Source organism: Pogoniulus pusillus, chromosome 36 (assembly GCF_015220805.1).
Source record: "Pogoniulus pusillus isolate bPogPus1 chromosome 36, bPogPus1.pri, whole genome shotgun sequence".
NCBI lineage: Eukaryota > Metazoa > Chordata > Aves > Piciformes > Lybiidae > Pogoniulus > Pogoniulus pusillus.
In genome coordinates, this window is record NC_087299.1 from 5,776,158 (window position 1) to 5,788,643 (window position 12,486).

Genomic DNA, 12,486 nt, shown 5'->3' on the forward strand with positions numbered 1-12,486 from the left:
GTTTAAGAGGAGGCTGCATGAGGCAGTGCTGTGGGTTAGTCAATCAGAAGGGTTAGGCAGTAGGTTGGACTCGATGATCCTAGAGGTCTTTTCCAACCTGGATGATTCTGTGACTGCTATCTAGCTTTGTTGTGAGGCTTGTAAGAGTAAGGGGAAAGATGACAAATATGCAGTGGACACAGGCACTGCTCATGGCACAGCAAGGTTAGAAGCAGAAAGCTTAGGCAGTGAAACAAAACTCACCAAGTGAGCCATGAGAAGGCAAATTGCAATGTCCAGTGCCCTTCAGAGAGGATGTGGATGTTTGTCAACTCTGCTTCTCATAGGCTCATAGAATGGTTTGGATCATCTAGGTCCAATCCCCTGCCTCAGAAGGGGACAGCTTCCACTAGCCCAGGTTGCTCAACCTGGCCTTGGACACCTCCAGGGAGGGAGGAGGCATCCACAGCCTCACTGGGTAGCCTGTGCCAGTGTCTCCCTAGCCTCACTGTCAAGAATTTCTTCCTCACCTCCAGTCTCAGTCTCCTCTCATTTTCTCCTCTGTGAAGAAAGGGTTTTGTCCTGCTAAGAGGAACTAATTATAGCACATGATTTCCAATCACAGTGAAGGAAAACATGCCAGCAGCTTGCAGTTTATGATTAACAGCCCTGGATAAGTGGCCAAGTGAAAAGATCAGGCAAAAGCAACAGTTGTGTTTCTGAAGAGCTGTCTGTGCTGCACCACTCAGATGAGCCACTCCTGAGTGGAAGGAACTGCCCTTGTCATAACCTAGTGGATTTGCAACAGTCAGCACCAACACAGGGGAGTGGAGCAGTACAAATGCCAAGTAAATTGTTTTTCTAACCCAGGGAACAGAGATAATATGGAGGATGAGACTCAACAGAGATGAACCATCCAACCTAGAGGCTAATACCCTCTTATCTGGGACACACAGGCAGCTCTACCCCAGACTTCACCTTGGAGTTGCAGATGCCTGTGTCTCAGCTGGCCAGTGCAGGCAGTGGAGATAACCTCCCAGTTGGGGGTATCTACAAGAGCTTGCTAAATACTTTTCACACTCCTGGATGTTGGTGCACAAAAGACAGCCCTGGAGCATGAGCTAATCAAGAAGTGATCAATGTACAGGCAGGAGGTCAGGGCTGGAGGTAGTGATGGTTGAGCACTCATGAGAGCCCATGAGAATCCACATCTTGCTCTGGCAGGAGGAGTTGGACTCAATGACCTATGGAGGTCCCTTTCAACCCCTAACACCCTCTGATTCTCCAAATGGGCTCTGCTTGCTGGTTTAGAGGCAGCTCCATCACCAGTAGGGACAGCATGGCTCAGGGGCAGCACAGAGACCATAGAATAAGAGAACCATGGAATGCCAGGTTGCAAGGGACCCCAAGGATCATCTGCTCCAACCTTTTCAGGTGATAATGGAGTTGAAATGAGTCACAGAATCACAGAAACATCCAGGTTGGAAAAGACCCTCAGGATCACCAAATCACAGAATCATAGAATTAAGCAGGTTGGAAGAGAGCTCCAAGCTCAGCCAGCCCAACCTAGCACCCAGCCCTGGCCAAACAACCAGACCATGGCACTAAGTGCCCCAGCCAGGCTTGGCTTCAACACCTCCAGGCACAAAGACTCCACCACCTCCCTGGGCAGCCCATTCCAGTGCCAATCACTCTCTCTGACAACAACTTCCTAACAACATCCAGCCTAGACCTGCCCTGGAACAGCTGGAGGCTGTGTCCCCTTGTTCTGGTGCTGCTTGCCTGGCAGCAGAGCCCAACCCCACCTGGCTACAGCCTCCCTTTGGGTAGTTGTAGACAGCAATGAGCTCTGCCCTGAGCCTCCTCTTCTGCAGGCTGCACCCCCCCAGCTCCCTCAGCCTCTCCTCACAGGGCTGTGCTCCAGGCCCCTCCCCAGCCTTGCTGCCCTTCTCCGGGCACCTTCCAGCACCTCAACATCTCTCTTGAATGGAGGAGCCCAGAATACAGAACCATAGAATCAGTCAGGGTTGGAAGGGACCACTGGGATCATCTAGTTCCAACTCCCCTGCCATGGGCAGGGACAACCTAGAACCCTACTCTACAAGATTCACCTTACACCATATCCCCAAGCACCACATCCAAACCACCCTCAAATCCATCCAGGGTCAGTGACTCAACCAACCTCCCTGGGCAGCTCACTGCAGTCTCTGACCACTCTCTCTGTGAAAAACCTTTCTCCTAATGTCCAATTTAAACCTCTCCATCCCCAGCTTGAAGCCATTCCCCTTTGTTCTGCCTCCATTTACGTGGTCCAGCTCCCTTGCCCAGCTGAGGCTCAAAGCTGCCCGAGGTGGCCAGTGCTGCCCTCTCACCTTCTGCCTGGTTCGGTGCTGCTGCTGCGCACTGGGAGCCTACAGCTCACTCGGGAAACAGAATGCCTGATGCTGTGCAAGAAGGAACCAGTGAGCTGGGGCCCGACCCAGCCTGGTGTGTTCGTTTTATCTGGGGCAAGCCAAAGCTTCTCTGTGCTTTTGGAGTGCGATAATGCAAGCGGGAGGCAAATGGGAAGCGCTATTGAAAACAAAGATGAAAGCGCTACTGAGGACTGCTCTCCTGCTTTGATTGGGATGAAAGGCAAAGGGAAACGCCTTTGTTCTTGCCTTGCTTTCTGAAGGGCAGCTTCTTTCAGCAGCCGTGCAACCGACCCAGCAGGCACTGATACCATCCCTACCCTTCCATCTCTTCCCTGCGTGCTCCTTGTTCCCTTCCCCGGGAGCACAGGGAAAATTTGGCTTCTTTCCTTTCAAAGCTTGGATGAGGCACTTAGTGCCATGGTCTGGTTGATTGGATAGGGCTGGGTGATAGGTTCAACTTGATGAGCTTGGAGGTCTTTTCCAACCTGTTTGATCCTATGGAATTCCAGAGAAGTTACTCTGCTTTTAATCCTCCTGAGACTGAGTATTTCTTTGCTCCTAATTGGCACCAGGATGCCACAGGATCATTTCTTTCCAAGCATGAAATGAGACATCCTTAACCAACTGCTGCTTCCATTTGCCAGCTGAAGGAAGTAAACTGCTCCTTCTCCTTCCAGAAGTAATCATCAGGCAGGGATTTCTCTGTGTGCCATGCTGAAATGGTTGAGAAGCAGTGGCTGGGGTTGAGGATTGATGCAGAAGTGAGAGTATTTGTACCACAGATACAGCTACACAAGCAAAGTTTCCTCACCTTATGCTCTGCTGTCCAGCAGGAAAAGAACAGCTTAGGAATGATGGCTGAATGGGTTGGAATGGAATATTCAGCTGGAAGCTTTACCACAGAGTGCAGACAGCTCAGCTTTGACTCTTATAGACTCACAGAATTGAATCATGGAATTGTCAGGGCTGAAAGGGACCTCAAGGATCATTCAGTTCCAAGCCCCCTGCCATGGGCAGGGACACCTCACACTACAGGTTGCTCAGAGCCCCATCTAGCCTGACCTTAAAGACCTCCAGAGACTTCTGCCAATCTCACATGACTTCATGTGTTCAGTTTTGGGCTACCCAGTTGAAGAGGGACAGGGATCTGATGAAGAGAGTCCAAGGGAGGGCTACGAGGAGAATTAGGGGACTGGAGCACTGCCTGGTGAGGAGAGGCTGAGGGACCTGGGGCTGTTTAAGCTGGAGAAGAGAAAACTAGGAGGGGATTTAATCAATGTTTATAAACATCTGAGGGCTGGGGGACAGCCTCTGCTCACTGCTCCCTGGGATAGGACAAGGAGCAATGGATGGAAGCTGCAGCACAGCAGGTTCTGGCTCAACACAAGGGGGAACTTCTTGCCTGGAAGGGTCCCAGAGCCCTGGCACAGGCTGCCCAGAGAGGTTGTGGAGTTTCCTTCTCTGGAGCCTTTCCATGCCTGTCTGGATGTGTTCCTATTTGCCCTGAGCTAGATTGGATGGTCCTGCTCTAGCAGGGGGATTAAACTCAATGATCTCTTTGGGTCTCTTCCAACCCCTGACATCCTGTGACTTTATACCCTTGTATAGGGTTAACACTCCTGGGGGAGTGACCCTGAACCTGACCCTAGGGGTCTCGGCCCCTCCTCAGGGGTGGGCCACACTCCAGGTGATGGTTAGCCCACTCCCCCCACTTCCTGTGGTATAAAAGACAGGAGTTCTCCTGTCTCTTCCTCTTTTCGCCCTCTTGCTCACTACCTGCGTTCATGACCGCACACACACACTGATACTGTATACCAGCCACGAGGCAGAGACACCATCACACTACTCGGGTTGTATCCATCCCTGTTTTGTATTTTGCTGTTTTCCCTTCCTCATCCTTTGTAAACTCCCCTACCTCCAATCCCTTTTTTCTAAGTTATTGTTAAACTTTTCCTTTTTAACTTCCAAATCGAGTGAGATTGATTTATTGGGGTGTCCCTACCTTTTATCTCTCTCCCTGTCTTTTGGGGAAAGGAGGGGGAGGAGGGGAGGGCACTCTATAAATTCTATAAATTGTCATTGGGTCTACCAAATTTATAAGAGTCTCTGGGAACTTGCATTTGAACCCAAGACAATTTATTTGGCGTCTCAACGTGGGGCTAGGTAGAAAGAATTCTTTCAGAGAAGATTTGGAAGTTAAAAAATGGATATTCTGACAGTCTTAATCATTAACGCATTTGGATGTCTGTTTTGGGGCTGGCTGTTAAAGTTTATAAGTTACCATGTCTTCTGGATTGTCATTGATATGCTCTGGGAATATTCTAAGCTTTTGCCTGCCCGAGTCTATGCCTATTTCCTGAATTCTGTTAGTAATATCACTGTGTTTAGAAATGTTTCTGGAACATGGAATCAATCTGAGTATATGCATTGGAGCACAGAAGCTCCAGATATTTTGGGCGAGAAATGGTACTGGATAGCTGTTATTTCACTGTGTGTAAATGTGGGTTTGGGAATTAATAAGATAGCGGTGAACTGGGACACGTGGAAATATCGAGTGGGCGCCGCCATTAGGGTGCTTAGGGGGAGGGGTGGTCCTCACTGCCCCAGCTGCAGTTGCGGGGGTTGGGCGACAGGTCAGGCCGTTCCGGCCGCCCCCAGCGCAGGCACCGCCCCTAGCGCGGCTCCGCCCCGAACTCCGCCTCCGGTCCCGCCCAGGGCAGCCCCCCGGACCCTGCCCCCTCAGCCCAGCCCCCTTCACCTGGCGCCAATTACGACGCGGCCCGCAAGATCAAATCAAAACCCTCCCGCAGATACCGATCCAGGGCAAGGGACCTCTTCGGGAACCAGCACCCCCCAGCAACAGCAACCAGCTGGAAATGGACCTGATAATGGAGTGATCCTTATCAGCTCCACGCCCAGAAAGGAAATCAGGCACATAAGGCAGGAGTATGCAAGGGCAAACGGACAGCCCCTTTTAGCCTGGCTTTTGAAATGCTGGGATGCAGGAGCAGAAACAGTGGACCTAGATCACAGGGAGGCGAAACAGCTGGGATCCTTGTCGAGGGATGGAGGTGTGGATAAGGAGCTGGGAAGGCTCGATGGTACCCACTCACTTTGGGCCAGGCTTCTGATAGCTGTGAGGTACAGGTACCCGACTAAGGATGACATGATTTTCCATCCCCTTAGATGGACAGATATGGAACAGGGGATCTCATACCTGAGGCAAATGGCGGTTCAAGAGATAATTTATGGAGCCGACCAGAGGCCCTCGGACCCTGATGATGTCCGCATGAAGCCAGCCCTCTTAAAGAAACTGACTCAGTGTGCCCCTTCCACATATGCCCCCACATTGGGAGCACTGCTGCTGGGCAGAGACCCCAACAACCTTCCCACAATCAGGGAGTTTGTGAATGACCTAAGACAGTTTGAAGACAGTTTGTCAAGGAAAACCTTAATTGCCACTGTAGAGACCCTCACCCAAGAAATGAACGAGCTAAAAGCCTCTTTCTCTGAAATGCAGAAGGCAGAGGATGACTGCTCTTCACCTTCAGAATGGGTGCAAGTCTCAGCTATAAGGAACACACGCCGCCGTGCTCCTCCTCCTCCCCGCAGGAGACCAGCCCAGAGCAGACAGGGTACACACAGGGGGTCACTCTGGAGAACACTGTGTGACCATGGGGAAAACATGGATAGATGGCATGGCCAGCCCACCTCAGCTCTATGGGCCAGGGTAAGGGAACTGCAGGGGACAAACACAGGGAATAACTCCTCCAGAAGAGGGGTTGCCCCAGTGTCCCGCAGGCAGCGCTCTCGCTCAAGGGGTGGTGAAGCTAGTAACTCAGGTCCATGTGCCTCATGCAGTCACACTGCTCAGAATTAGAGGTGCCCTGTCTCCAGCCAGGCGGAGGCCAGGGATAACAGAGTATATTGGGACGTGTTTGTGAAATGGCCTGGCACTTCTGAAGCCGAGAAGTACAGAGCGTTGGTAGACACCGGTGCCCAATGCACTCTGATCCCCTCCAGCCACAGGGGGACAGATACTGTTACAATTGCAGGAGTCACAGGGGGGTCTCAGGAGTTGACTGTGCTGCAGGCTGAGATAAGCCTCACCGGGAATGTGTGGGAGAAGCACTCCATAGTAACTGGCCCTGATGCACCTTGCATCCTGGGGATTGACTTTCTCCGGGAAGGGTACTTTAAAGATCCGAAGGGGAACAAGTGGGCTTTTGGCATAGCAGCTGTAGAGACTGCAGACAAAGAGCAGCTGTCTATCATGCCTGGCTTGTCAGATGACCCTTCCGTGGTTGGTACCCACAAGGTGGAAGATGTCAAGTTACCTATTGCTTCTCGTGTAGTTCATCGCAGGCAATACCGCACCAACAGAGACTCCCTGCTACCCATACAGCAGCTGATTCGCCGCCTGGAGCAGCAGCTTGTCATCAGCAAGAGCCACTCGCCCTTCAACAGCCCGATATGGCCAGTGCGAAAGGAGACGGGGGAGTGGAGACTCACGGTGGATTTCCGAGGCCTGAATGAAGTGACTCCTCCAATCAGCGCAGCCGTGCCTGACATGTTGGAGCTGCAGTATGAACTGGAAACAAAGGAGGCCAAATGGTATGCCACAATTGACATTGCTAATGCTTTCTTCTCCATCCCCATTGCAGAAGAATGTAGGCCGCAGTTTGCCTTCACCTGGAGAGGAGTCCAGTACCACTGGAACAGACTGCCTCAAGGGTGGAAGCACAGCCCTACAATCTGCCACAGCATCATCCAGACTGCACTGGAGAAGGGTGGCGCTCCGGAACATCTGCAGTACATCGATGACATCATTGTATGGGGTGAGACAGCAGAGGAGGTCTTCCAGAAGGGTGAGAAGATCATTAATATCCTGTTGGATGCAGGTTTTGCCATTAAGAGAAGCAAAGTGAAAGGGCCTGCCAGAGAGATCCAGTTCCTGGGAGTTCGATGGCAGGATGGCCGACGCCACATCCCTATGGATGTGGTGAATAAAGTGGCCACTATGGTGGAACCCACTAACCGGAAGGAGACACAATCCTTCCTGGGGTTTGTGGGCTTTTGGAAGATGCACATTCCCGGGTACAGTCAAATTGTGAAACCCCTCTTTGACGTTACAAGAAAGAGAAATAACTTTGGGTGGGGACCTGAGCAGCAGGTGGCATTTGACCAGATCAAACGAGAGGTGGTCCATGCCATGGCCTTGGGACCAGTTCGAACCGGCCCAGAGATTAAGAACATTCTCTACACAGCAGCCGGTGAGAATGGTCCTAGCTGGAGCCTATGGCAGAAAGCTCCTGATGAGACAAGAGGCCGCCCACTCGGGTTCTGGAGCAAGGCGTACAAAGGCTCAGAGACCAAGTATACCCCCACAGAGAAAGAAATCCTAGCTGCCTATGAGGGAGTCAGAGCTGCCTCTGAGGTGATTGGGACGGAGTCACCACTCCTTTTAGCTCCAAGGCTTCCAGTCCTGACTTGGATGTTTAAAGGGAAGGGTTCGACTCCGCACCATGCCACAGATGCCACTTGGAGTAAGTGGATGGCTCTGATAACTCAGAGGGCTAGGATGGGGACTCTCGAGCGTCCAGGCATTGTGGAGGTCATCACCAACTGGCCAGAGGGCACTGACTTTGGAAAGCCAGCAGAAGAGAAGGCAGTGACCCGGGCTGAGGAAGCCCCCCCATACAGTGACCTTCCTGAGGAGGAAAAGGCATATGCTCTCTTCACAGATGGATCCTGCCGCCTGGTAGGCAGCAAGCGAAGATGGAAGGCTGCCGTCTGGAACCCCACACGCAGGGTTGCAGAGGCAAGAGATGGAGAAGGCGAATCCAGCCAGTATGCTGAGGTGAAAGCCATCCAGCTGGCCCTGGACATTGCAGAACGAGAGCAGTGGCCAATGCTATACATCTACACCGACTCATGGATGGTAGCAAATGCCTTATGGGGGTGGCTGAAGGAGTGGAAGAGAAATGATTGGCAGAGAAAAGGGAAGCCTATTTGGGCTGCTGATCTCTGGCAAGACATTTCTGCACGCCTGGACAAACTGCCAGTTAAAATCCGCCACATCAGTGCTCACATCCCAAAGAGCAGAGCCACTGAAGAGCAGCAGCATAACCACCAAGCTGACCAGGCTGCCCACATCTGCCAGATTGACCTGGACTGGAAGCACAAAGGTGAACTGTTCTTAGCTCGGTGGGCACATGACTCTTCTGGTCACCAAGGAAGAGATGCCACATACCAATGGGCCCGAGACAGATCTGTGGACATATCCATGGAGGCCATAACTCAGGTTATCCATGAATGTGACATCTGTGCCACCATAAAGCAAGCCAAGCGCATGAAGCCTTTGTGGTACGGGGGAAGGTGGTCAAAGTACAGGTATGGGGAGGCCTGGCAGATTGATTACATCACTCTGCCTCGGTCTCGTAGTGGCAAGCAGTATGTGTTAACCATGGTGGAGGGAAGCACGGGGTGGCTGGAAACCTACCCAGTACCTCATGCTACTGCCCGTAACACCATTCTGGGCCTGCAGAGCCACATCCTGTGGAGACACGGAACCCCAGAGAGAATTGAGTCAGACAATGGGACCCATTTCAAGAACCACCTTGTAAGCAACTGGGCAAAAGAGCATGGGATAGAATGGGTTTATCACATCCCATACTACCCACAGGCTGCAGGAAAGATTGAGCGACACAATGGTCTGCTGAAAACCACCCTGAAGGCTATGGGAGGTGGAACTCTCAGAAACTGGGAGAAGCACCTTGCAGAAGCCACTTGGCTGGTGAATAGCAGGGGATCAGTTAACAGAGCTGGTCCTGCTCAGTCTGCCCTACTGCCCATAGTTGAGGGAGATGGAGTTCCTGTAGTCTGTGAAAGGAATCTACTGGGAAAGACTGTGTGGGTTGCTCCTGCCTCTGGTGGGGGAAAACCTATCAAAGGGGTGGTATCTGCAGAGGGTCCTGGTCACACATACTGGGTGATGATGGAAACTGGTGTTATCGAGTGTGTCCCTCAGAGAAACCTCTCTTTAGCTGAAAAGGTTTTGAAATCTCAGAGTTGATTCCATGTGTTCCAGATATTTCAGGTTATCTTGTATTATAGTTGTATAATAGTTGTATCATAGTTGTGCAATACTTGTATCATAGTTGTGCAATACTTGTATCATAGTTCATAAGGGGTTACAAGTTGTTTTTGTAGTTATACCCTCACCACTACACGGCGTCCAACAGAACCTACATGACAGCAGCAGCTATCCAGAGTCCTACAGCATCACATCACACCACGGCGTCCAACCAGAACCCTGCATCTGATTCGTCACTGATGCCCTGCAGTGAGAGACTGTTCCTGATTTCCCTCCAGAGGATGTCTACAGCCATCTCATCTACACCTGTTCCCCTGATGCCAGACATGAAGAGACTGTTCCTGATGTTTTCTTCGCAGAGGGAAAAGACTCTTTTCCTGAGTACCAACAAGAACTGTTCCTGTTTCACTGACTTTTCTTCCGTTCCTGCCCTGCTCACATCTCAGCAACCTGCACCGGGCCAGAGGAGCACATCGCCTTGAGATACAGCCGGGGACCAAGAAGGACTTCACGAACTCTTAACCCATGGACACTTTTCCCATCTTTGGAGAAGAAGACTGTTCTTAGGAAGGTGGAAGTGGTCTAACCAAGGGGTGGAATGTATAGGGTTAACACTCCTGGGGGAGTGACCCTGAACCTGACCCTAGGGGTCTCGGCCCCTCCTCAGGGGTGGGCCACACTCCAGGTGATGGTTAGCCCACTCCCCCCACTTCCTGTGGTATAAAAGACAGGAGTTCTCCTGTCTCTTCCTCTTTTCGCCCTCTTGCTCACTACCTGCGTTCATGACCGCACACACACACTGATACTGTATACCAGCCACGAGGCAGAGACACCATCACACTACTCGGGTTGTATCCATCCCTGTTTTGTATTTTGCTGTTTTCCCTTCCTCATCCTTTGTAAACTCCCCTACCTCCAATCCCTTTTTTCTAAGTTATTGTTAAACTTTTCCTTTTTAACTTCCAAATCGAGTGAGATTGATTTATTGGGGTGTCCCTACCTTTTATCTCTCTCCCTGTCTTTTGGGGAAAGGAGGGGGAGGAGGGGAGGGCACTCTATAAATTCTATAAATTGTCATTGGGTCTACCAAATTTATAAGAGTCTCTGGGAACTTGCATTTGAACCCAAGACAACCCTTTAAAATCACATCACTTCTGTTTACTTCTATTTCAGTTAATGATTTGCTCCCAGGTATTAAGAGGCTCTAAGCACATCAGCAACTGACCAAATGCATGTTTGAATCAGAGATTCACAGAATTAACCAGATTGGAAAAGACCTCTGAGATCATCCAGTCCAACCTATCACCTTACACCTTCTAGAATCATAGAATCAAACAGGTTGGAAGAGAGCTCCAAGCTCATCCAGCACAACCTAGCACCCAGCCCTGTCCAATCAACCAGACCATGGCACTAAGTGCCCCAGCCAGGCTTGGCTTCAAAACTTCCAGGGATGGCAACTCCACCACCTCCCTGGGCAGCCCATTCCAATGCCAATCACTCTCTCTGCCAACAACTTCCTCCTAACATCCAGCCTAGACCTGCCCTGGCACAACTTGAGGCTGTGTCCCCTTGTTCTGTTGCTGCTTGCCTGGCAGCAGAGCCCAACCCCACCTGGCTACAGCCTCCCTGCAGGTAGTTGTAGACAGCAATGAGCTCTGCCCTGAGCCTCCTCTTCTGCAGGCTGCACACCCCCAGCTCCCTCAGCCTCTCCTCACAGGGCTGTGCTCCAGGCCCCTCCCCAGCCTTGCTGCCCTTCTCTGGACACCTTCCAGCACCTCAACCTCTCTCTTGAATTGAGGGGCCTCATCCAGCCTCCTTTTAAACACCTCCAGGGATGGGGACTCCACTACCTCCCCGAGCAGTGAACATGCAGCCTGGGAAGTCATCTTCCTGACTTTCAGACTCCTTCATTGTGCCTCCCAGATTGAGATGATGGTGGAAGTTTGGCCCTGGCTCCCAGCCCCTGCAAACCCAGGCACTTTAATGAGCTTCCATGTGCACATCTGAGGCCATCCCACTCCACTTGCAGAGGCAGATGTTTCACTTTAATGACAGACAATCTAAAAGCCATTTCTTTTACTACCTTTTCCCTCTGGAAGATTAACTCTGTTATCATTGCACTGTGTCTGCATCCAGCAATTTCCAATTTGCCAGGGCTCAGAGGAGCTGCTGTCAGCATTAATTTCATGTGCTAGATGAAATTATCACTGGCACTGCAGTCTGCCTGCAGAGCCTTGGCTGTTTAAGTCATGTTTCAGCTCAAGTGGCCTATGTTGGAAGCTGGAGGCTCAGTCAGCCATTACTCAATGACACCTTAAGGAGAGAGACTCATTACTTAGAAGCCACAGCACTCCAAAGCTGTGAGATTCAGCAAGCTCTTTCTCCTCCTCCTCCTGCTGTGGGTTCCAGGAATGACTTTTTTCATATTCATTAGGGCCACCAAGGTGCTCAGAGGGCTGCAGCAGCTCTGCTGTGAGGACAGGCTACAAGAGTTGGGGCTCTGCAGCCTGGAGACAAGAAGGCTTGGAGGAGACCTTGGAGTGGCCTTCCAGGATCTGAAGGGGGCTACAGGAGGGCTGGGGAGGGACTACTGACAAGGTCTTGCAATGACAGGATGAGGAGGAATGGGTTTGAAGTGGCAGAGGGAGGATTGAAACTGGATGTTAGGAACAGGCCCTTTCTAGTGAGGGTGATGAGGCACTGGCACAGGTTGACCAGGGAGGTTGTGGAGCACAGAAGCACCCAATGTGATCTTTGATCACATTCTGTGCTTCTGTGCTCCACAACCTCCCTGGAGGTGTTCAGGACCAGGTTGGATGAGGCCTTGAGTGACCTGTTCTAGTGGGAGGTGTCCCTGCCTATGGCAAGGGGTTGGAACTGGCTGAACTTTGAGGTCCCTTCCAACCTAAACCATTCTATGAGTCTATGATTTGCTCTGGAGGGTGCCAAAGAATATAGAGCCCTGCCCCTGCCTCAGCTCTGACACCCCAGGTACAG